We start from the raw sequence: 27196 nt of genomic DNA, 5'->3' as shown, positions 1-27196 counted from the left end.
CTGGGAAGCCAGTGCAGCTGGTGCCATAATACAACACATGGCACATCCCCGCCTGCTAAAGATTTGCTTCAGTGGAGTATCTGACATCTCCACAACTATTTCCTTAATTGACATAGTTAAGTATGCACCCTCCATCTCTGAATTGTAAATACCTGCCGTAATGTAGTGTAAAATTATTATTCCGGCATCAAGAAACAGCCATAATTTGCAGCTGTCAGTTCTGCTGCATATTAATTTCTCAAATGTACCGTTGTTTAGGAGCAGTTAAATGGAAAGTATTGCAGTGTTTTCTCACTATAAACTGTTCATTATCTCACAAGCAAGTTGTCTGAATCCAGTATCAGTTCCTAACTTTTAATTGTTAAATTGCCCTCCAGTATTATTTATTATTTTTCTGTTTAAACTGTAGTTGTCTGGGATTTGTTATAAATCTTCTCACAAGGGCTTTTAAAATTTTTAAACACAAGCACCCGGACATATTCATCTCACGTTTAAACTGCTATAGTGTCAAGTGTTAAAATACAGTGTGGACTTTATTCAATGTCAGTTTATTGATAGTATGTTAACCTTCAAAACTGCAGCCTTCTGTTACAGAGGACAGGTCTGGGAAGGGAATGATGAAGAGGGAAGGACTATTAAAAATAGGTTAAGCTTGTCTCTGCACAATTTCTAACAGGCTCAGTTTGTTCCCTCCGGGGTCTCAGCGATTTGGAGTGTGACCCTGACCCTTTGCTTCTACACGAAGACGGACACACACACACACACACACACACACACACACACACAGACACACACACACCCCTCTTTGCCCTGAAGATTGCTGTGCACTTCACTGGAGCTAAATCACAGTGAATGTACTTGTCGGTTCCACTGGCCCTTAACGAGATCTGTGTTGCCGCTCTCGTCGTGCTGTAGAGCGCCAAGCTGAACATGATTTAGTCTCACGGAGGCATTCAAGGCATTCAAAGGAAGGACAGGTGTCACCTCTCTGATCATGATGACGTGACTTTGCTCTGAAAGCCCTCCTCGCACACATGATCAAATAACGAACTGAAGATAGACTTAAATACTTGTTTGAAATATGGACATCAATTAAGGATGATTATCTTCTCTGTGTAGTCAGAATATTTATGGATGAACGGCTGAATAACAAATGCAAGGATTAGAGCATGATAGTTACAACTCACAAGCCCCTAAATTATGCTTTTTCTCTTGTCTTCACATTCTTACAGGCAATAATAAAACACAAGGTTTGGAATATAGATCTGTGACATTTATTCGACCTCTCCATCTCTACACCATCGAATAAAAATAACATATTAGGTATTAATCTAACAATAGTTTCATCAGTTACAACAAGAGAGGCATTAAGGATGAAAAGTAGTGTAGGCCTACTTTCCTGAAGAACACAGACATGCACCATTACCAATTACATCTAAGTGAATCTTGGCAGAGGAGAAGCCTTATTATCATCAGACTCCACTCACCATGGGCAATGTATCAGCTTCCCTTAATGTATAAAAGGAACATTTTTACAAAATGTCCGTTTTAAAGATGGCCCGCTGTACCTTCAGCCGTAAGATCTAAGCACCGGACATCTGTGTTTTGGAAGTAACTTCCTCCTTCACGTGTACTTAACTTTTTAACCCCAAATTAAATACTAAAACGCTTGTTTAATGAAGGAGGAAAAGGAAACATGATAATAGTTTTACCCTTTCAGACACAATAAGAATGCTAAATGAAGTGATGTTTTTCTTGCCTTGTGAGACAGAGCTAACACCTTCTGTTTTATTATTCTTTGGTGCTTTCTTTGGTCCCTTTTGGGAACGAGAGGTTATTTGTGTTCTAACACCAATGTTTTAAAGTCAAAAATAACACTTCAGGAGACTAACAATTTAAACTGTTTTCCTTTTTTGGGGGGATTTTTCCAGTGTAGGTCAGTTTTATTTTTCACACTCATGAATGTCTCAGGAGTTAAAAGACTCTTAAAGCCACACTCAAAACAAACCATATTGAACTAAAGGTCAGAACAAGGCTAACAGCAAAATTAGCAGTTACTCTAACAACACTATTTGTGTGTGTATTGGCAATCGTCAGACTTTTTTCCTCTGAACCAAAAGAAGAAACATGCAGTACTGAAGTTTCTCTTCACATAAATAGAGATTTTTTTAGTATGAGAATGTCCAAATTGCTACAGGTTAGGCCATAAACATTCATTTCAGTGCAGTGACACTGCATGCTCTGGTATTCAGCATTACTATGCCCTTGAAACATTATTGCTGCAACACAGTTTTAACAAACAGGAAACAATATCAGCTTTGCAGCAGCAGTATTTATTACAGAATTATTGTTTTCCATCACATGTGTATTAGAGGTCCAGTAGAGCTCCAAAATTTGGACCAGAGCTGTAGAAAACCTGACTTGTATAAAATAACTCCTAAAAAATGAGACAGATCCAAAAGGGACCTCTGAACAGTCTGGACAATCAAAAGAGACCTGGGATGGGAATTCAACTCAACCCAAAATGTGGATTTATTCAGGTATTAAACATACTGACACACAGACCTGAGACAGGCGGAATTAGAATGGTGGCCTTACCAAGACCCTGTTTGACTTAGGTCCCTGCCCGGGTCTCAGTTAATCAGGAATTGAGTATACCCTTGAAGACCGCTAAACTTATAGCACAACTGTTTGAACTACTGTCCACCTCCTGCAGATATTAATAGCATCAGTCTGGGCGTTTCATCAGCTTTCTTCACCACCGTAGTCTGATAGGACATCCAGCAACCTTCTTTATCTGCCTTGCTTTATAGGGCCATATTACCTACATAAACTACAACACTTACATAGACATGCACGATTTTCACACTGACATGCATGGTGAATATATACATAAAAAGTGCAAACTCCGAATTATGTCCGTAATAGTCCTTCACAGGCAACTCTTTGATTTACTGAGCGTATTAGCGCCGCTATAACATTATCACTGAGGTATTTATTTCATCTATCAACTCGTCATGAACATCTGATGTCAAAAATTAGTACTGTAAATTAGTTACACACCAGTAAATTAGTTGCAGACTGACCTTTTCGTGGGCTGATGCACACAAACCTCCAGATGCAACTGAAATACATCCTCTCAACAGCCTATAACATGAATCTGTGCATGTGGAGCATTTCCAGGATCAGGTGTTATTGGCTTCAACTGGGATAACAGCCTGGTGACTAATGTACAGTTGCTGGGACATACAGCAGTGACGGTGTATCGGACGCAACAGAATCCAGATGTTGATGAAATCCTCATCATAGTTAATCTAAAACAAGGAAATAAACGACAAAGAAAGAAAGATGGTGTTTTACATGTTTGTCACGTCTCTCCTGAATGCTGAACAGTGGATGGAAATCGCATTTGTGAGCTGAACAATGAACATCAGTCATGTTTAATAACAATCAATTCATGCAACAGAAGCAGGGCCTAAAAGGGAAAGCTTGACATTTAAATTTAAATGTTACTCTCCTGTATAAGGGATGCGTTATTTTGGAAATAAAAATAAAAATAAAGTTTCTCCAGTAATCTTATCTATCAGCTAGCTGCATGGCTTTAATGTATGTCCTCCACTCCTTGCAAGCAAGAAAACAAGCTAGCTTGTTTGATGTCCATTTGTTTGAATGAAAAAATGCTCATAGTAACTGACTACCTGAAGGATTGTTCCTGTCTTGACAGTTTAATAACTTAGGTTAATGGTAACCTTTTCCCCAAATTCCCTCTCATGTTCGTTCACCTCCAGTAAAATTACTGTTTAATTCTGACCGACAACATGCTGAAATATGATTACAGTCTAATTCAAAAGATCTGGAAGATTTTGGTCGTTGCAAAAGCCTCCAACTGTTTTAATGCAAACTGCTCCAAATATTAGATGAAAAAAGTTGTGTTGCATAAACACATATTTGTGTTTTTGTGCCAGGGTGATCAAAATGGCAAAGGCACAGTTACAAATCAATTAAGACTGAGTGAAATTCCACCAGCAGAAAAGACAGAAAACAGCTCAGTAGAGTGAAAGAGGGAGACAGATGGGAAACAAACAGGCTCTCTGTCAGTGTTGCTCTGCAGAGTGTAACATACTCTTTGTGTGTGTGTGTGTGTGTGTGTGTGTGTGTCGGTATGTGTGTCCAGCACATGGGCACGATCCTTGCATCATAATGCAATTTTGCTGCCAAATCTTGTACACCCACTGATAGTCTGTTGAATTTGTGGAGGAAACTGTTAAGCGATTGCTGATAACAAAACGTAGGCTACTAGTACCCTGGCTTGGATTTAGTTTTGGATTATTCCATTTGTTGTACGTTTGTTGCATGTAATTACAGTATCCTGATTAGAGAAACCCTGATAATGACTTATCGTGGGTCTGGGAAACTACATGTGCTAGTGGCCAGGACATGTGTGATCAGGGTCTGCGAAAGGCCACATTCCGTATGAGTAATGACATGGACAAAAAACAACCAATATGATGATAAATTATATAATCTGAGCCACACACTGATATGCCTATGATGAGGAAAATACATTCATGATCACTTGTTTTGCCACTTCCATAACTGGAAATAAGATCCAGCAGGCAGTATCCAGGCTGCAGTTGACAAAAGAAGATTCATCCCCTATTGCTAAAACACAGTAATGACATAGACTGGTGGTAATTTATGTAAGATCAATCCAGTACTTTACCATACAGTACACAACATGTATTTCCCTTTCAGCCATTCATCCATAAATATTCTTTCCCTCCTATTTCTCCCTGAATCTCCTTATCTTGTTTGTTTAATGATTTATGTCATCCATTCAACAGTGGTATAACATATCATTATGTACGCCAATTATGTATTATGTATAATGTACATCACATCCTTCAAATAGACAAAAGCTAGATCTGACTTATAAATAGGATACAAGTGTGCATAAAAATGTCTATGTAACATTTAAGACCTGAAACTCATCAAATAAATGAACATTGAACATAGTGTTGAAGCAGCTGACTGCTATGACGTAATTTTACTTGTGTAATTATTCTTGTCCACCATTGTGTTTGGCTCCCATTGTTTTCAGAAAATCTATTAAAAACAGTTTCTGGAGACATATTGCTGCATTTACAGTTTTCATAGGTAATGGAGATAGGTGCAAAACAATTAATGACTACTTAAAACCCATGCTTCTAAAATATCAACCATACTACATCATTTTTCAAATTAAGAGCATAGTATAAAAAATGTGTTTGGCCCACACATATAAGCAACTCATGCCAGTGTTCTGCAAAGAAACTGGAGATTCAAGGGAACAACATAGATATTTTCCTGGGAGTGAAGCATGTTCAGTGTTGGAATTTGACTTTTCTAGTTTGTGATATATGTACATGGAGAGTAAATCAACACACAGCTTTGATCTGGAGGGCGACAGGTTTTGTGCCTTTACAGTGGATTAATACAATTTGCAGATGATGTCCTGTTGGCTCAATATGACTTTCATCCCCTTTACACCCTGTATTAAAATATGTTGCGTATCCAGATTATATCTTGGTATGATTTTATCGAACCTACATTTACATCTGTGATTAACATTTGTCGCCACTTTAAGATCTGACTGAGATCTGATTGGTCTGTCCAACTTATTGTTCTTCGTTCCCACACCCTATTCTCTCAAAGAAAAAAAAAGATGGCAGCCATCCGTGAAGCTATGCTATTGTATGGACTTTTAATTGCTTTCTGAAGCACACACTTGCATTTACACTTGTGTTCAATGTGGTCATAGTGCATCCGTGACCACCTCCGGAGGTGATTTGACCCATCGTATCACAATCTGATCTCAGTGCCTCTGATTGCAATCCAGTCCCACAAAGCGCATGTTAAGTCAAGGTGTAAAGGGATTCTCTGATGTCACTGAAGTTTGTAGCTGACTATGATTTGGTATGGATGAATATAAGCACTGTGAGACCACAGCTCTGTCCCACTAAAAGGTGGATTGCTCTGTCTAGGTGGGAGAGGACCAGCTGTCTTATTCACAAGTAGTGGTAAAAAACATCACAAGCATTTTAAGAGCACTGGCTGCAGTTAGACCCATTTGTATAAGAACACTGTGGAAGAAGCAACTAAGTTATATAGCAAGGGCCTCTATTTCGGTCAATCTTTGCTCCCTGCCCATAGCGACACGCTTTGGGTACCAACTGAAATAAAGGGCTCATGGATACAAACAGCTAAGATGAGGTTTCCGGTGTCACTACCTGATAGAAGTTCTGTCACTCAGTGGGAGAGTAAGCTGCTTGCAATGAAAGAACCAACTTGAGAAGGTTAAGGCGCCTTGTAGGGCTGCCTCATAGTTGCTTCCCTGTGGTGGTCTTCTAAGCCTCACCAGACACAAGGTTAGAAAAAAACAACCCTTCTCTCCTCACTCATGCTCACGAGTTTCATTATTTCAGTTCCAGTCTCTGTAGGTAAAGTCCAGAATTGCTGGTTTAAAACTGTTGTACCGAGGCTCCATGCTTGGCTGACTCATCACTGGTAGTGGTATCATGCATAACTGCGGCTAACAGTCTTCCCCATATGTTTCCAGTACTCTCTGCTACACCATCTGAGAAAATGCAGTTTCGCATATCGTGCTGCCATTCGAACGGAATTAGCTTGCAGACCGTTGCTGTATCTGGGAGCTGCATGATTGGTGGCCTGCCAGACAAAGATGGGTACGAACTAGTAAACTTGTTTTTGAAACAAGCTGTAGCTTAAAATGTTTCTGTTGCCATGGCCTGTGTGTTGTTCTTAATTTTTGTCTGGCTAGCCACTGGCATCAAGGGAGATCTCCCTTTAGCAGAATTTGCTCAACTAGTTATTATTATCACACCAGCTTAGGCCAAAATGCCAAACTATGCTTGAAAGCGACATATGGTGAAATGAAATCCGAGGAATCATGTGTAACAAAATGCAAACTGACTTTTTATGCTTTGTGTCAGCAGATATAAACGTTAATTTCTGAACAGATTGGAACTTTTTGCCTCCTCTGGTGCACACAACACATCAAAATAGATAAAAAATATTTTTTATGGCATGAGTCACCATGCCATAAAAAGGCTCATTATTCGCAGTCGCATTCGCAACATGATGTGTTTCTTTTGAATACAACATTTACTTGCTTAAATGTGAACCAACTGTTTCAAACAATTCTGAGAGTGATGAAGAAGGGACGGAAAGGAAGCAGGAGGCGAATAGTTTGGTGTGCTAAACAACCTTCCTTGAAACAACCTTCATGCAAAAGTTCACAAAAAAGCTCACTCAACTTCAGTTATGGATGGCTGGCTGCTGACTTCCATAAAGCACATTTGTATTTTTGACGCGGGATATATTGTCATGTTATTGGCCAGCAGTATTTATAGCTGGTATTCTCTGCTGTCAGGGAAAGGTTGCTGAGATAGACAATGCGTTGGAGGGTTCAGACAAGCCTTACGTAGGGAAAGAGTCGAGATATTGACCCCTATTACAAAGCTCCAGTGAAGTACTGTGTATATGCAACACACGGACACACACACACTAACGGGCACAGTCGGTGGTACATCTGCCCCTTAATCCAAATTTAGGTGTTCTATTTAGTCTTTGCTGAGCCTTGTCTATCGACGGACACTCTCAGTTTATCCTTTATCGTAAATTTTTTAAGCAAGTATCCAAGTTCTCATTAAACCGTTTTAACTGTCTCCTCAATACGACATCCTCACAACCTCTTTCCAATAATGGCTGTTCTGGGATGTACATTACAGCTACAGTCTGCCTATCTGTTGTATAAGGGCTCTCTGGGGTATTGAAATGTGTGTCTGAGCCTTGTCCAGGGGCTGCTGATGAAAATGCATGAGGGTGGTTTTGCCCTTCACTTATCAAACTTAGTACATTAGACTGTGTGCTGAATCACAGGGGTGCTAACTCAAGTGTTTATCAACTTTGGATTTAGTGCACCCACAGGAACACATAGCTTGACTTTGTCCTCACTGAAACCACCTATTCTGGTTAAGGGAGTGCCATGACAACTTTCATTCGGTTAGTAAGGCTCTATTATGCAAATTATTTTAAACCAACAGCTGCAGTACTGCCATTTTGCAGCACTAAAGCCAATACGCTCTCAATAATCCTAGTTTAACCTGTGGAACTGTGGAAGAAGTGAGGTGCATTTTATTTGTATGTCAGCAGCCGTTAAGACATCTTTTCCACTTTTCTCCTAATGCCTCTATAGGTCTTTAAGGGGGACGACATCATTCTAATACATCATACCATCACGATAATGATCTCCAATTAGCTCGAGTCCATTCAGGGAATTAAATGGTAAAAGGGGACAAAGATCAGCCCGTCCTTACGAGTGTGAAGCTGTCAAACCACAGTACTAAGCACTCTGATGTCTTTGAAGTGAGTTCAAAAGGCAACGACTGTGATTCAAAACTTTCCAGTCGACTCCTAATGAGTATGGCATTGGCTCTTACGGGAGTTTGACCTTTGGAGGCAAAAATGTCTGTCATTTTGTAGGTCCAATAATAATACCAGTCAGGACAAGCTGTTCTTCTCATAAAACCCAATTGTTCTTACACATTTTAGAGTCTGAAATCCCAACATTTTGTTGATTTGCTGGAAAACACAGGCCATGGAAAGGCTGCACATGCTGAAAATAAGCATTTTATCATTAAAACACTCAGTAATGAAATAAAAAAAAACAATTTAATCAAAACCACTTTCAGGCTTATAATCATAGAAATGTTCTTAATTATGTTTATACTACATTATAATGATGTGAAGTTAATCTTTTGTTGCATCAATTTCTGTGGACAAACTGGGAATAGAAACAATTCAATTTAATTTCAGACTAGATAAAACTGTTGTTTACTGTAGAAATGTACTGTACTGGAGTTGAATAGCTTGTTATTTATGCGGTCTCTTGGGGAAATAGCAACAACGGCGCAGGAAAACAAAGAGATTGAAAGCTTTACAGAAATGTCAGTTGACTGGAATTAATTTCCCCTGCTGCAGGAATTCAAAGAGCAGGATCACAGACATGCTGATTATCATCAACAATTTAAATCGGCACATTTAAGCACAACAATGATAAAGATAAGTGGCTTCCCAGAGGTTGGGGATATAGTAAGGGTTAATAATATAGTTTTTAAGAGGTTTATGATCTTAATGCTTACACAAATGCAAACTAACATGGCAAGATTGCTCTGCTTTATTTAAGTGGTTACAATCAATATTTTCCTAATAACAATGCATCCAATGACCATGTGTAATGTGAAAAACTTCACATTAGACATGGATCTGCGTTAGAGCCAGATAATTTCCTCAGGACTTGGTGGAGACCAAAAATAGGGCGAAGTAAATGTTGGACTAGGTAGCCAGCAACACAACTCCAAGTGAATGCTAATGTTAGTCCATGTCTGATGAATGTATAAATTAGAAAAATGTTCACTTATCAACTTTAAAAGGTGATTATACGTCATGAATTGATTGACCAACAATGAGCTTTCAGTTATCTCTTTGTTCGAGGAGAGAGATTTTGTGTCCACAGAAAGATGAACTAATGTCTCTCTTAATTTCGTTTTTCAATTTTAATTCTTGTTCTCCTTTTTGATTTATTCATATGTTTATCGATCACTGTATGTGTTACATTATGTTTTCATGTTGAAAATCACTTTATTTCACTGTAGGCCTTGTGTCTGTTGTGCAGAAAATAGACAAATAGACTTGACATGCACATGTCCAGTGTTGCTGTGGAGCTCAAACATGATTGGTAGTTGCCTCACTTACCTCACTACTAACAAACTTCCAGAAGTGCTAAGACGTGTTGTTATCAGATAAAAGGGAAGGTTATGAACTCGTAACAATAACCTCGTAACATTCCTTGTATATTGCGTAGCCACTCACAGACAAAGGCAGCCTTCCAGTGCGACTGAGTGAAAAGAAACTATAAAAATGCATTAATCTTGTCTGTGTTGGGCTGTATATGATTAGAACTGATGAGAAGGGACAAAGGGATTGCTGAAGACTGGGAAAACCCATCCAGAACATCACAACCACTTAATGAAGTCCTTGGCTGCTAAACAATTAATACGAGCCTACACTTTATTAAATATGCAATAAAGACTATTATGGCTAAGTGTGGAAATAACAGCCATTCTACCAAGCATTAAAATGTCTAGCTCCATTTGAGGCTCATTTATGGAACCTCTCCCATTAAGGATACATTAATACTGCAGGCACAGTTGAAGGGCATTGGAAAGTACTCTTCTAAATATTAAAGATGGCTGTCACTGGAAAAATATGTTGTCAGCAGGCTGAAGAATTAGGGCTATGTAAATTTCATCACATCCCCGCACTTAATGACAAAGCAGAGATCAAAATGTCACGAAGGACAAAAAAGCTCTCCATATCTGATTTAAACAAAGTCAGACACAAGATGATTATTTAATGACTGCCTGTGGACACACACGCAGAGGACTAACCTCACACACTTTAGTTGTATTTTTTTAAGGTAGGTCAGGTAGGAGCCTACATGCGTAACCAAACCTGACACACGTCTACATCTTGCTTGACATCTTTAAGGTTTAGAGAACACATCAGTAACACTGTGTTTTTAACACTTCATGATTCAAGTTTTTTAACTTGTTTCACACTCTTCCCTTTTTAACTTCTCACATCTTTGTGCGCCGTGTCATATTGCATTACCAACACATTCTGACTTTTTAGCCATTTCTTGAGCACACATTCACGTTTTACTTAATGTGCTTGTCTGTAATTATCAACTTTCATGATGGACATTGAGGTAGTTTGTATATAAAGCTACGACCTCTTTAATGTATCTTGTAAATGTTTTTCTTTACCCACTAAGCAGTGCAGTCACTGATGCTGCGGTATTCACACAAGCAAAAGCAAAAACTGTGCTCATTACAGGCTTATCATGTGGGAGTGTAATGTATGAACAATGCAGTGTTGTCATTAGATTATGACCAGGTCAGGTTGCAATCCTGTTTTAATCCAAATTGTCATGTTGCGACATGCAATGAAGCCATGTGAGTGTCTCCATGCTAAGCCAGCCAGACCATGCTTTGTTCACCAGCCACACCTCTTCCTGCTTTAATACTAAACAGAAATATACTGTGGGTTGTTTAAAGCTGTTTCACAAGCATCTAAATCTGTCTTTTTTTTTTCTGTCTCAGGCACCAGATGAGTGGCACGAAAACATCATTAAAATGATTTTAGTGCACAGGGTTCCAGGTTGTGAAGTGTATGTCTGTGGATGAAAGCCTTAATTTCTGTGACATATATGGTGATAAACTCTTTGGAATAAAGCTCATATTTAACAGGTAAGCATTACAATGTGATGTCAGGGTATAATTTTGAGTGTAAGATCAAAATGGTTGCTGCTCTCCTGCTGCATCTTATAATTAAGTAATGGCTGTGCCTCCGTTTTCCTCCTTATATACACTAATGCTCTATGAATGTTGATTTTCGGGTGTCCTATAAATTCAAAGTTAAGTTCTAAGTTAGGTTCGTTTTTTGGATTGCTGTGGATGTAGACATCAAAAGGATGTGGACATCAAAAGTTTTTTTTTTTAATTTGTGGCTGCCAACTCTTTTCAAGCTCACCAATGCTCTTTTCCTTTGGTCTGACATTATCGTTAAAATGTAACATGAGCAGTAATCATCATTATCAGAACTTCATGTTCACCAGAGCCCTACTCATGGAAATATATCACGGGGACTGCCATAAGTAATGACTGCAAAGTGTAATTGAATTTGATCATATTCATCTTCATCACATTAGATTTTGCCCAGAGAAAGAGAAAATGTGGAGCCCATCTTTCAATGTCCAACTAAAATTTCCCAAAAAGAAGGCATCCAGTTTCACCTCACTGACATTTGACAAGTTTAGATGGGTTTAAGAACCTTAATGAAAACCCCCGGCCTGGGATTATGATGTTTTAAAAAGGGCATCACACTAGGAACTATTTAATTTTGTAAACTGAAAATCAGATGAAATTAATAAAAGATAACAGTGACATGATTTCACTGGTTTATAACAAAGGCTAAAACGCTCAAAGCATTAGCTATGGCGTCTTCTTAGATTAGTGCATGTAAGTCCAAGGTTAATTCCTTTAGTGGTGTGAAAAATGCAGGCCTGCATCTGAATCCATGGTTTGACTTCTGTAGCTTATCTTAGTGCTCAGAAAAAGGAAAAGTAAGGTGAGTTGCCTTGAGCACGGTCTTACAGTCTTAGCATGAGCTTATGTGTTCTTGGTCCGATGCAGAAACAATGAGCTTTTCAAAGGTTTTGGGGCTAATTTTAAACTGTTATTTACTAATACACCATTTGATTCCCTGAAAATACAGGAGCCAGCAGAGAGATCCCCAACAGTTTGTTTTACAGAGAAGGGGGCGGGGGGGAGGGGGCGGGTGATGATGATGATCATTTCCCAACATACATGTGGATATGCAGAAACCAGTAAAATATGCACTTGAGAAGCCTTTAAAAAAAGAACAGAAAACTCTAAAATGATGTGGATGAAAATGTTTGTTTTGGAAATTATCCCTGTGGAAAAGGCCTGATTCACATGCAAATTCAGCAAGTGTGATGGTTGCCACTAAACAATATTATATCGAAAGAAGATCGTTAACTATGCCTGAACTGGAATCTGTTTTAAAATGTACTAAAACCTGCTTTTTGAGTCACAGTGGGAGAGAGAAGGGCAGTGGAAATGAACCTCTGAACGCCTGAAAATATCCCCGGTCAAGGCAGAACAAAGAAGTTAGGTTAAACACTGAACGGCTGCAAGGTTCTGTAAATTTGAGGTAATCAGCAGGAGATGAAGTGGATTATGAACTTAGAAGTATGCCCCTGTCAGATCATAAGGGATATCATCAGAGGCAATAGCTCAGAAAGCAAGAAGCCTCCATCAAAATTGAGTTTTCATAATTTCAGTATGTGCCAAAAGCAGATCATTTAGTGCTAGTAACTGAGGAGTCTTCTGAAGGTCATCAAACTCTTGCTTCTTGTTCTAATAAGGTAGATCCTCAAGCAATATAAACCAGTGTTCAGTTGATGCTCATGAATCCTCTTGTATCCTTCACATTTTTGCAAAAGGCATCCGCTCTGGTGATGTAGCTGAAAAAACTCGGAAAGCAGCATGAGATTCTGAAAGAGCACGGATTTCGCTTTAACCACTCTTTGCATATTACTGTTGTAATAGTAATGATAATAATAAGGAGGGGCAGCAAGCAATGAAGCATTTTCATTACAAGTCACCCTCAGGAAAGGCTTTAAACTGAGGATAGTTTCCTTCTTTTTCCTTTGTTGTTCATGCACATGCGGTGCGTTTCCAGAGGGCTGTGGGAGTCTTCTCTGAGGCTGAATTTACTCCATCAAATGTATGTTAATGTAACAATAGCTTATTCCAATACTAGCTGCTCACTCAAATAAGATAAATTAGGCACTGGCACCACATTCTTTCTTGACAGTCGGCATCCATTCACCATCTGCTCTCTTATAAATACTTTTACCTACTAAGTGTTCAAGAAAAAGATATAAGTGGATCATGCTTAAGCTTGGATGTTAAGTGACATACAGTGACTCACTGATTAGTGAAATTTGACACGCTGTAATTAAACAACACATCATGCACCATATACACATACTTGTATACTTTTTCCCGGGATTCTCCCGTAATTCACCCTTCTCTCCTGTTGTCCTCCCATTTAGACCTTTTCCCGTCAATCTCACGCATTTTTCACCCTTCTAAAAAGAAAGAAAAAAGTTGACAGGAGGCATAACTGCCTATTGCAGGCATGTCAAACTGATTCCATAAAGGGTGTTCGTTCGTTCCAACCAACACACCAGACTGGAGTCAATTAATCAGCTGATTTCAGTCTTCAGCTTATAACTAAGTGATCCCTTGAGGTTGATTGGTTGTGCTCGTTCTAGGTTGGAACAAAAACCTGCAGCCACACGGCCCTTTATGTCAGTTTGACATGCCTGGCCTATTGGATGTGTTTGCTACATTCCCCTCCAGTACAGCAGGTGTCAGTATGTACAACATTAGCTGTAACGTCTAGTGACGAGGAGTCATTTGCTTAAACAGCACTCGTCAATAAAACAAGAACAAGACCAAGAAAGATGAACGTGAGAGGGACTGAATGGGGAGCCACGTACTGCTTTTTGTAAAACCTGCCACACAGATTTTCGAGCATCAGGGAGGGAAAAACAACAAATCTGCAAAGTACAATCGCACCCAAGAAGCACAGAAACACGCTCCATCAATGACTGTATTTATACCATCTCTGCCGTCCATTTTCGTAACCTCACGTCTTGATTGTCTCTCTTGCCAGTTCCCTCTCTTAAAATCACAATTGAGTCATAATGTGTAAGTAGTGTGTACATGTACACCCTTGAAAATCTAGTGCTGAATATGTATTTCCTTCTGTGTTTTCATTGATATGAAGCATGGATGTTCACTGCATTTCACTTTCAACCAGGTATCTGATTCTGACCACCTAACTGTAATCCCTTAATGTAGGACCTAGTTTTTTAAAGGAGGTGGTTGCCTGGCAGTGATTGTAGGATTCACTGTGTGTCCCCTGGTCTAAATGTAAGGGGTATGTGAACAGTAGTAAGGCTGGTGGGACAGCCCAGGGTGCAGTGCTGGAGAATTTCCCTTATTTTCGCATTCCAATGTTGAAAGGTATGCATGTAAATACTGAAAATACAGAAAAAATGAACAAGATTGACTTCTTTGAAATGTGAAAATCAAATGTATCTAAATCTAAAAATTATCTTTATGTGTAAACTTCAAGCAAATAAAAGTGCAGGAACCATACAGAGGTTTCTCCACCAGACCACTAAAAGAGTGCTCAGTCCATTGGGTTCAGAATGAATGAACCAAACTCATAACCCCTGGCCATACTGTGGCCAGACAGTGTTAATCAGATGAACAGTTGTGTGTGTGTGTGTGTGTGTGTGTGTGTGTGTGTGAGAGATAGAGACAGAGATAGAGAGAGTATGTGGAGAGAGACAACTGTTACTATTCTAAGCAGTGCATAGAGATAAATATATTAGATATTTAAGCATGGCCATAGGCCAGATCAAGTCAAAATTTTCTACCTTAACTTTTCACACCGTAATCTTTCCCTAAACTTCACCAAATAATGAAGCATCGCCCAAACAATATTTGATCATAGCCATAGTGGCAGCAGAGCAGAAAACACTCCTATCGATCTTTTTTGTAACATTCATATAGGTTGATAGACACAATTTGTGATTTAGGTATGAGGATTTATTGATCTTTTCATCACACTGTTTGCCATCTTATAGCTGGACTCTAAAGTATTCACTCTTTAGGTTTTCATCATTTCTCTTCTTTTTTTCATTATTTATGAAACATAACCAAGTTATGACTCAGGGAAAACAGATTGTGCTTCAAGGGTTAAAATATTTAGGAAAGACAGATAAACGACCAATATACCCCCACACCACACGTATAGCAAAGCGTAAGGCCTTCGCAAAGAGATCAGCATATCGAGTATTGTGCAGACGGTACCCAGCTGTACTACCACTACACCACCAGTTTAGTTGCTCTCAAATGTTGCCTGTGCATCAACTTTGACCATTATTAATTATTATTTCAGTGTAGTATTCTCACTAGTTCTGCATTCCAGCTAACTATTAAGTGGAAGTACAAATAAACTTGATTGAAAAAGTCTTTTAAATAAAACATTTGCTATTATACACGTGAGGCTGATGTATTGCTGCTGCAGGCTGCATACTAACCACCCAAACCACTGCCGGATCGTAATGGAGCTGATCACGTCCACAGTCACGGTGTTGGTACAAACTTTTTGTTGAATTGTCTTAATAATAACATGTATTTTAGTTATAGTCTAAAAAAGGAATTTGTCAAGAAATAAAACATCTACAGCATGTGAACTTCAAATACATCCAATCTCTTTATACCACCTGAAAAACTGTCAGTGTGACCACTACGGCGAAGAAAGGTGAGGTATGGGGAGGACTGCAGTGCCAGATGATCAGCTCCCTTCTCCACGGATGAAGGTTTGAGATTGAAAGAGAAATGACGTCCCTGAGGAGGATGCTTAATACGTGCCTCGCTAGGATGCGGAAATCTCTAAACAGTACTGTCTGCAGCGTGCAAGTGCAACAAGCATGCAAGGTGGTGCGTAGCAGACAGAGGAGGTGGAGCGTTTCTGCAATAACTGATGTATTTAAGTGAATTTCATATTGCAATATATGACAGGAAACAATGGAAAGAGAAAGATGCACCAAAGGTTCCCAACTGTATTTGAATTGAAGCGTTGTGGTTGACATTTGGCATCTTATCCCAAAACCATGGGGACCCCCATGTTTCTCTCTTTTGGTCTTAATCTTTCATGTTAGGAAGGATGCTGTCACACAGGGAGAATAAACTTCTTTTACTATTCTTATGCATCATGAAACTCTGCTGGATACAGTAATTTCAACCACTGTGACATATAGATGTGAATACATAAAGAGTTTTGTATAAAAAAAGACAAGTTAAAATAACATGCAGTGCCAAACAAATAGGGGTGTCAAAAAGTGAAAGGTAGCTGCAATACTTGAATCACAGGAATGTCCAATTGTTGCACAAGCCACTGCTTTCATTGGAGGATGCAGTGGCTGCAGTTGCTGCTTTCACCTGCGGACTGCTTTTGCTTGTACAGATGTTTGATACAGGAGAAGAGGTGCAGAAAGCTAAGTGCTGCACGGTGCCTTGATATTCTGCAAGATATGCACCCAAAGTCCAGATAAACTGATGTTGACTACCAACTTCAAATACAACCGGAGGAATAAGCACATATGCAGCAGGCGATGGCAAGTAAAATATCAAAAATGTAGGAGGACATGTGTGTTTCTGAGCACACAACAGAATTTTACAGATGGATAAACAAGCAAATAGCAATTTCATATCTCTATTACTGCATGAGTATCTGGATTTATTACAAATCTAATATAAGCTTCCTGTTGCAGCTTACTTAGCAAAACTGAAGCAAATAGTTGTTGTTCTGCGTTTCCGTGTGCATGTGTAAAACAGTGCATTTGGATTTGGATTCACACATGCCCATTGTTGGTGTTAAGACTAGTTTGTGCGTTCTCATATGAACGGTCACATTTTGTAAAACGAAGGTTGTGTGGACTGACCCTTTTTTTATAGAGAGAGGGGGGATACAGATATATTACTCCAGTGGTATGCCCCAGGTTGGCTACAGCCCCTGCTGCTTTGCATCTCCTTGATTACTACCCAGCTGCTGCTCATTGCTGCAGAGTACTTAAGGCAGCGACTTCAGCCACCTCTTTTCCAGCTTGTCAATTTGGCTTTCTGTACTGAAAGTAGAGTAATAGATCAAACTTCTAACTTAGCTGAAAGTTTTTTTGCTGTTTGTGTGGTTTACCTCATCTCCAGTTCCCCCGGCAATGTCAGTGTCCTACCATAGTCCATTAGTCTCCTGCTTGCTGTCCCCAGTCACCCACCAGTCTTCTGCTGTGCCTTACCACCAGCCGGTGATCACTAGACTCAAGCTTTCACTCTTCAATTGCCCACAGTCTCTCCCAGCAGTGTGCCCACTCCTCCTAGTCTTCATCCTGTGTCCCCCCACCGCCTGCCAACCTCCTCTTGTTTAGGTCCAGTAACTCATTTCCTCGAAAGCAGGCAGAGTTTCTGAGGCCATTTCAAAGTTATGTAAAAACAACATTTCTTTTCCTGGAAAAAAAAAACTGATTGCATGATGGGTATGGATATTTTACATCTCATAAACAGCTGCATAATGTACAATATATCTTGCACAAACATCACATGCTTGACGAGATAATCTCAAAGAACTCATCCCCTTCCCTCTGTAGGGTAGTTTCAGACAATCTGCCAGTTATTTAGCTTCAGCTGAAACAAACATTTTACCAGGATAATACAATATGTTCTTCAGCTGGGAAACCACAGCATCCAAAACAACAAATGAACAGCACGGTCAGTTTCAACAAAAACTGAATATTATAGTAGTATGGTTTATTGCAGAGCTGCTGTATGAGACCCTACTAATTTTAGCTGGATGCATTTAATAAAGTTGCAACTTGGCGACTGAGTGTATACTAATCTGCAGTCACAATGTTTTTTTTTAATAGTGTTAATTTGTGTAATTATTAATGTAATTGACCTGGATGAAGCCATGCAGATTGAGGCAGTAGTGTTCTTTTGGAATAATAAAAAAACAAAAAATAGACAAAGGTATTTTTTACATGAAACCTGGATCCCTATTTTCCATATTCCATCAGATTATTAACTATTATAAGTCACGCAGTGCTTTTAATACTCATCAGAAGTGTGCCTTGATTTAAACTTAATTTTTTTCAGAAAGTCACAGAATGACTGAGACTGAGTCATTCCTTTCTCTCGTTTATCTCAGCTTTCTACATGAAAAAAATACGTTGAAGTTACAAAATGAATTGGTGCCTTTAGTTGAATCATTTGTGATTCGCTCGATAGTTTCAGTTAGACGCCAGTTTACCAACGTAGGGAACATACCATCACTGCAGTTTTACCTTTGAAACTGTCACATAATAGTGTAATCTGTCCAGAGGTGGAGAAAGTAATATGACCACATATCTCAGGAGGTTTCAAAATACTGTTCCTCTGAAATCCCAGAATTGGACTGATTTCATGGCGCGTCACCCCAGATATGCCAATGGAGCGTGAAATTGAGTCACTCAATGTGAAAAACGAAGAAAAAAAAATCTTTTCTTTTCCCATTTCTCTGCAGGGAAGAGCAGAGACTTTTTTTTTGCCAGTATGCTGGCACTGCTTTGGTCTTTAATTTCCAAAGCAACCAAGTGAAACAAACCTGTACATTTGAGACAAAAACTGCCATTTCACACATAAGAGAGTGGATGACATTTTGCGGCTAATCAGCGAGTACATGGGAGTGAGAAATGTCGTTATTCATGGAGCATGAGGAGAGAACATGTCTCGATTGATGGATGAATTTGATAATGCAAGATTGCAACAGGTGTGATCAGAACTGCTTTTTGTCTGACCGGATAATATGTCTTAATGAACCCAAATCCCTGCAAGAATCCCAGCCAGATGTAGCAGAGCATACATGATACCAGTGGATTTTACTGTCTGTGCTATTCTGTTACCTCCCACTGCTACACCCTTACCAACTTCTTCTGCCCAGCACATGTGGGAGTGAGTCCCATGAGTCCCATTCCCCTCTCTCTCTCTCTCTCTCTCTCTCTGTGTGTGTGTGGCTGTTGCAGTCCCAGAAACCGTGTTGCAGCGCCACCAAAGCTTTGATATCCAGCTAATTTTCAGCTGTAACATGGGCACAGTGGTGCTGGAATATTTTGTATTTCTTGTCATCCACAGCCCTGTCAGACAGTTTAAAAGTGGAGTAATTTTGCCACTCTTTGGCAAAAAAAGATCAAATAGAGATTAGAGCAGAGGTGCACTCTTTTTTTTTTAGCTTTGTTTGAACTTTGAAATTTCAGTTAGTTAAAAAAAAACAAAAACGCTTCCTAGCATTACTTGTCGCCTGCTCCAGTGACACAATTACAGGAAGAGGTGACTCATTTGATTTAAATATACAGTGAAGTTTGTCTAAAAAGTCAAACTGGAAAAAAAATTGCCTTTTTGATATGATGCATACGAGCACAACTACTCAGTGTCTGCATGGAGTCTCTGCTCCTCATAGGTTAGCTGTTGATTACACATGTGGGTGGCCTTACAGCTGGCAATCATGACCTCTGCCAACCAGCAACACTACCATCATCAGTCAAACTGCAGGTGCTTGTCCAAGGTGACGAGCCTTGGAAGAAAAAGTATGCATTTGCTTTCATCTTGCCTATAAAAAGGAATATCCCCATAATTCAGTTTGCTTGCAACGTCCTATTGCCATAGTGGTTTATGTACAAGGTAAATGTGAGTAAAAAATGAGGGATTGTCTAATATGAGCTGGGTAAATTACATGCATGGTGATGTAAATTTCTGAAACAAGTGGAGAAGTAAATTAAGTTATTTGGATCTAAAACAAAAGCATGCCAGAGTTGTTCAGATGATAGAAAGTAGTTCACACAGACTATGAAGGAGGGGGGGGGGGGGGGGCTGGCTCTAAGGACCATCTCATCTACCCATCCATTGTCCCTCAGCCTCAGAGAAAACAGATGGCGTTGGTACTCTTGAAGCTGATAAAAAGATGACAAAAAACAGAAGGACAAATACATTAGTGAACACATAAAGCAACCAAACACTTAATAATTTGTTTTTGCGAGCGTATTTTGGTTCACTTTAAAGGAAGATGTGACAAAGTCAGATCTTTTTATTTTGCAGGGCATGAGACAGCGACTTAATTAACAAAATAAACAAGGCAGCAGGTACAGATCGGGGAGACAGTAAATGACTCAACAAAGACAAAGAGGCAAAGGGAAATGAAGAGGGCTTTCTCTAGTGCAGTGGTAGGATGAGAATCACAAGGTTCTGGGTTTAACAATGGCCCTGAATTATGAGATTAATTTGTTTGGCAGAGCGGACTTTGGCCCATGGGTTTGTACTAAACAAACAAGTCTATCACCAGGCAAAATGGTGGTACTTGACAATTATGCAAAACCTTGGATTACATTCAATATTATTTTTGAAAACTCCATGCTTGAATGGGGTTAGGCAAACATCTTCTTTTAGTGTTTTTAATCTGAGATGGGGTACAACATCCAGTCTAGTCTCTAGGGAGAACATATGACATATTGCATGTCCATCTACCAAAGTGCACAAGCACTTCGTTGGGTTGTTGGGTTTACCTCCCTCTGCAACTCTACCATTTTGGTGTCCATTGTGCCCCCACCTCACTGTAAGTCCAGATACCCAAGATGGAGTCTATAATGTTTGTATGAGTTGAGCTTCAGTGTAAACTACAGATCTTCTACAATCCCAGTCCAGGACAGTCCCACAGATACCAATGCTTTCTCAATTTATCATCCAGACTGCTGTGATCAATCACGTCAAGGGCTGCACTTAGGTCAAGCAGAAATGATGCAGAGTGTTCAAAACAATCTGCATTCATCAGGCCCAACCTTGACATGGCCATTTCTGCTCTGCACCCCCCCCCCCCCCCCCCCCCCCCTTCTTCCTCTCTGCCACTTTTAGGACATAACACATTTGCCGCAGTATTGGAAATGTTACATTAGTTCTGTGCTGTTTTAAACTTTTCTGTGGAGAAGCTTGAAGAGGTTGTCAACATGAAATCGTCAGAATTATACTTGCTGGAGAGACATCTATTCAGTATGGTAATCCAAGGGCAATGCTCTACAGCCTCAACAACCACTTCCTCTGTCTGAGTAATTGTGTATCTACAAGAGTTGAACATGCACACAGCAATAACAGATGGTGCAATCTTATATCTGTCACTTAAACAATAAAGGTAAAGCACTTGCGAGAACAGTTGTAGAAATAGTGTTTGTAAGATAATCAGCCTGTCTGATTAAAAAGAATGGAACTGCATTTAGCAATAATACACATGGTCTAAATCTCCCCCATTAATATATTTTTCTACCAGTAATGGACCAAATACGAACTGAAATGTCCTTGTTCTGCTGCGTAGTATTTGTTGTGGTTTTTCTGCTCATTTGGATCAGAGATTGTCCCTGAACACTCTAAGACGCTGCAGCAGAAAATGCTAGTTTTCCCCTCTGTGACAGCAGCCGAACGTCAGGCCTCACTGATGAGAGAGGCAGAACGGTGACGGCACATGACACCGCTCTGGAGAAGGACAATAGGGTGTCATTTGGTTCCTTTGAGCAGCATGGAGTCGTCTTTGTCATCAGGAAGTACCCCTGGAGGAACATTCTTCGCTGCTGCCATCTCTCACCTGACAAAGCACAGCAGTCTGCACAATACAGTTTGTGTGCGTGGCACATAGAGAAGAGCCAGTGCAGGTTTAACCGTGGTGCCATGCTGGGGCAGTGCGGGCAGCCCTTGATCAGCGTGCACTCGGATAAAAGTGATCCTTGACTGTCATTTCAACAGCTGAAGAAGAGTGCGTGAGGAGCACCGTTGCTGCTGCCCTTTTATACTGATAGCCCCAATCAGGTTCAATCCTCATCCTGGTTGACTGAGCACATAGACACAGATCTGAGACTGCAGAGACGCAGACATACAGTGAGTGCACTTGTGCACTTATAGCTCTGAATTACAGGAAAACTTATGAAAAAAAAAATCCTGAAGCTTGATTTTTCCAGTCTCACAATGAAATGTCTCAATGTTAATGACGCACAGAATTTGGCTTTGCTACATACAAGCAATCCAACGTCTAGGTCTAAAGATGCTGATGATAAGTGCTGGTTAGTGCATGGTAATACCAACCTTTCACAGCTTCAGCTTTGTTGGCAATCGTTAGCAGCGGTTGTCATCAGTGTCTACTCAATATCAAAACACTTGGGTGCTAGAATATAGTCAGAATGCCAAAATCATGAATTTTCGCTCCCTACCATCTCACTGCCTGTGCAAAGCAAAGCTCCTGAACATCGTAGGAGTGTGGTGACACCACCTCATGTCTGCCACTCTAACACATCCCAGCTCACCGTGCTGACCCTCGGAAAAGACACGCACAGATGGTTACACAGACAACTTGGCACCTTCTGGCTGAGAGGGAAAAAATTAAAATGAAAGAAGACGGAGCATTAAGAACATTTCATTACTGTGTCATTTGGCTAACGGATGATGATTAAAAAGATAAATGTCCCTGTGACTGGTTTGTTTTATGGGGCATGGATAGTTTAGTTCAGGGGTGGTGATTATTGGCAAAACAACATCCACATTTCTTTATTAGCATCTGCTAGAGCTAAGAAGATTGCCTATGACTCACTGAACAATGGCAAGCATGGCTCATTGATAAATGTAATTCTTTAATAACATAATGTATTGTTAAGTTCACTTAATGTTAGGGTGACAAACTGTGTACCCATAAGTCTGGTGGGTTAAATGCTTAATGCTACCACTGTGTGTTTTAGAGGAATCAGAGGCATCAGAGTTGTGAAAATATGCCCTTACACAGCAAAGCAAAAGGCCATTACCATGCTGTCAAGAACAAATATTGCATTTGCAGCACATGCGCACATGCTTGTGCACCTTAACATTCACAGTTTGGTCTCTCTGACAGACAGATGGTGTTAATGGGACATTTAGGCTTACGTAAGTGGAGACATGAAAAGCACTTGACCATGAACTTCCATCTTTTGCCAGTGTATTAACTTGACTTTAAACATTATACACAGCCTGTCACTTTTTCACAATAACTATACTGTATAGAAACTGCGATCCGGTGACAAGGTTGAACATAATGAGATTTGCCGTCTGGATTTATTATGGCTGACATGAGTTTCCTCTCTGGATGGACACAGTTTGGTGACCTCCAGTTATAAAAGCACTTTTTAGACCACTTTAAACCTCTGTAAGTGCTGCACATACATTTCCAACAGGACGGTTCTGCCTATTTCTCAAACATTCACAAATAATTGGACACACACACACACAAAAAAAGCTGACATGAAACATCTAAAATTGTTTGTCTAGCCTCTTTTCCCCTCTATTCTGAATCAACGATGGACAGTTGCCATATGTTTGTGGACTACTTTTTACCCCTGTGAGAACATATTCATTATGCACTGATTACTGGAATTTGTAGTAATGAAGTAATTTGTCTGCATCCCTTTTAAAGAGTGTATTGATTTTTTATCAAATGAATGAGAGCCCTGTTTAAGTTATGATGACATCCCTTCTTGTATGGTGTGTTTATTGATTTCGGTGGCTTGCAGTTGTGCAGCTATTCAAATGACACGTATTTGTTAGGAACAAAGGAGGGCTAAATGAAGGCAACAGAGAATAAAGAAAGTAGTTTTCCGTTGTCTCTCGGGAAAAGACTACAGAATTGGACCTTTCGACATCCTATCAAGTCTCAGGCATTTAATGAAGTAAACAACTGATTCACATGACTGCTGAAAGTTTGTTGATGAATAATCAAAAGTTTCTTGTTAAAACAGACCGAAGAGTAGCAATTCAGTTTTTTCCCCTGTGGAATCATGTCGTAGTTCAGCCAATTACAAAGAGCCTGTAAACACATTATGATGTAGAAGATGTGTATGTGGTCAGCAAGTGGTGTGAGCAGGTACATGTGTATTAACCATACCTGTAGTAGTAATAATTAGAGGGCCAGTTCACCTAAATTTTAAAAGAGGGTGAAAGGGATTTTGTTTATGTTGGCACCTTGCAAGTAAGGAGAGAAGATGTATTTACATTTTTTGCAATTTTGTTTAAACTGGCCCTTTAATGCCTGGTATGAAAACTGATAACTTTTTCCCAAGGACACCCCAAATGATAAATAGATGATCTGCATGACTGATACATTGTCCTGAATGTCAGTTTTTGACTTTTTTACTGCGTTTTAACCCACTGGCAGTTTCGCTGTCCTGGACATGCATTTGAAATGAAACACTAGATGTCTTCTCTTTTCAGCTGTCAGTAGATGCTAGTTGTAATTTTTCCTTATAATATTGTAATTTTTTTGCTACAGCTAATCTTCGGATTACAGATTTATGACTACTCGCGATTATGACTACTGATTCAGGATAAATGTTTGATATCAGATTTCTATAATGCCAAGGACGGCGCATTTTTATCATGCCCGCCCTTTTTTACTCCTTAATTACAGCTCTCTTGTGAGGAATCAGTGGATACATAAGGCTTAAAAAATACGAAAAAAAAGTACAAGCAGACTAAGGCATGGTAACCCCCCATTATCTGCAGTGTATCTAAAAATTCATTGTGAGTGGCTCCAATCAGTGATTAGCCTTTAGGTAAAACCCCCTGATTTTTTCGAGAGCCTTATCAGATGAGGAGAGCTCTTATCTGCGTGACTCCATTGATCGCTCTGTGCTCTCACAGAGGTGTATATGGAATGTCACTCAGGAGCAGGAAGGAGGCACTTGTATCTACAGTGCCCATACCAATGTGTCATCTGTGAAGCACTGATGTTATCAGGTTTCTATTTCATACTCTTGTTGCACCCACTCCTCTCTTTGCGCTGCCTACAGGTAGGGATACCCGCTGAATATGTGAAAAGAGATAAAGAGGAGCAAGAAATTCAGCAATACAGGTTTGTGCATTCGAGAATGCTTTGCAGAATGACTCAACTTTTGTGACTTATATCGTCACGCTTAATAAAGAAAACGTCCATCTCTTTCTGAATTGAAGATGACACATTCATTTTGTGAGTCTTAATCTTATAAGCGTATTACAGAGCAAATGCCTGAAGCAATTATGCATGATGAGAAAAGGACGTCTGTGTTGTGTCTTGTTACATTACGAATGTAATTCTTCACACAAATCATTTACATGTGACCTTACTGCGACCTATGTATCTCTTTAGTGTTGCTATCCGAGATTTGCTGTCACCTCATGCCACGGCACGTTTCTGAACTTGTCACATCTTCCACCGTACAGACAGAAGTTTGGAAAAGTTTGTTTGTAGGTGTTACAGACACAAAGCATCAAGAATGGATTTGTTAATGATAACTTTACTGCTGGAGGCAGAAAAAACGCCCAGAATTATAATGGAAACTCTCGGGACTGACATTTCTGGCAATCACTCTCTGTATTCTGACAATATAGTACATCATATAGTACATCATACATCCCCATAGGGAGCAGGGTGTGTTTTTGAGCGGAGGGCTAATTAAAAAGAGGTGGTTCGTGTCAGGCTAAATACCATTTTAAACTGTTGCGGTTTGACATGTGAGTCATTTTTGCTACGTGAGCAATATCCACGTACCGCCGTAACCTTTCATCCAGCAAATACGAGGAGCAGCTTTAATGATCGGTCACATAAACTTCAGCAACCACTTAAATCAATATCAATTTATCCAGATATGTGACTGATTCTTTTTTTCTCCCCATTCTTAAAATGAGCTCGCCTCACAAGAATTAGTCAAAAGGAAAGGCAGATAACGGTGGGAAGGAAACTTTTCCGCTCAATTTAAGAGAGGCACTTTTGAGGGAGAACTTTAAGAAGACAATTATAGCATGACGTTTCCGAGTTGTTTATCAGAATGACTTCAGATTTTGAACGCAGCGGAGCAGATCAAAACAATTATTTCCTCAGTCATGCCACACTTGACATGACAATGCAGAAAGCCATAATCATTTCAATCCTTAGCCACCATAATTAATAATGGTCCCTCTAAAACACACGCTTAGGAGTGCTCTGCCCCACAGGGGACGGGCATATGTAATTATTCTTCTTAATTAGTGGTCTGAAAGTGTATCTGATTAAGTGGTAAGACGAGTCTTTGACTAATTCAATTTGGACTGCAGTCTGCAGCAGTTTGAGCGCATCAGGCCACTGACTGAGCATAACATTCCTGCTGTGCTCCAAAGGATAAAACACTCAGGCCATTAGGTCTGACCTGTGAGATACAAACTAGGTGATCAGACAAGAGGACCATGTTTGTCACACCACAGTCGGTCGGCTAAATTGCATTTTACCGTTTCTCAGATACAGGATCAGGCATTAGCTTGTTTAGTGTCACCACTCTGAGTTTGATTCAGACCTTCAGCGGCCACCTACAGTCACACAATATGTTGCAGTTTGATTATTTGATTATCATTGAACTGAAATACCCTGTAATTTGCATTAAACCAAGAGCTACTTAATCAATTTGAAAGTTTAATATTAATTAAGTTCAGCTATAAACAGCTCTATGTGATTAGAATTTTAAAGCCAGGGTAGGCAATAATTTATTGGCATTGGGCAAAAATTCCATAATAACCTTTTAGCATAATAGTTCAGCTGGTCTGACAGAAAACTTCTGAACCTCCTCTTGGTTTTGTTTTCAGGCTGTAGCAAATCTAGCCCACGATGGACAACTTTGGCCAATCAGAGGTCATTTCACAGAGATGATCTGAATAAACAACTGTTTAAACAACAGCAAACCAAGCTTTAAATTGTGGTCAGAATAATAAGAAGAATGGTGCTCGCTCATGGAGTCAGAGATACCCGGACACTGCAAAGACTGTTAGGCTTTAATCCATGTTATTCTGATGGTCCCATCCCATTCCGTCAAACA

This window comes from Chelmon rostratus, chromosome 1, assembly GCF_017976325.1.
Source record: "Chelmon rostratus isolate fCheRos1 chromosome 1, fCheRos1.pri, whole genome shotgun sequence".
NCBI classification, from domain to species: Eukaryota; Metazoa; Chordata; class Actinopteri; order Chaetodontiformes; family Chaetodontidae; genus Chelmon; species Chelmon rostratus.
Note: the sequence above shows the minus strand (reverse complement) of the source record.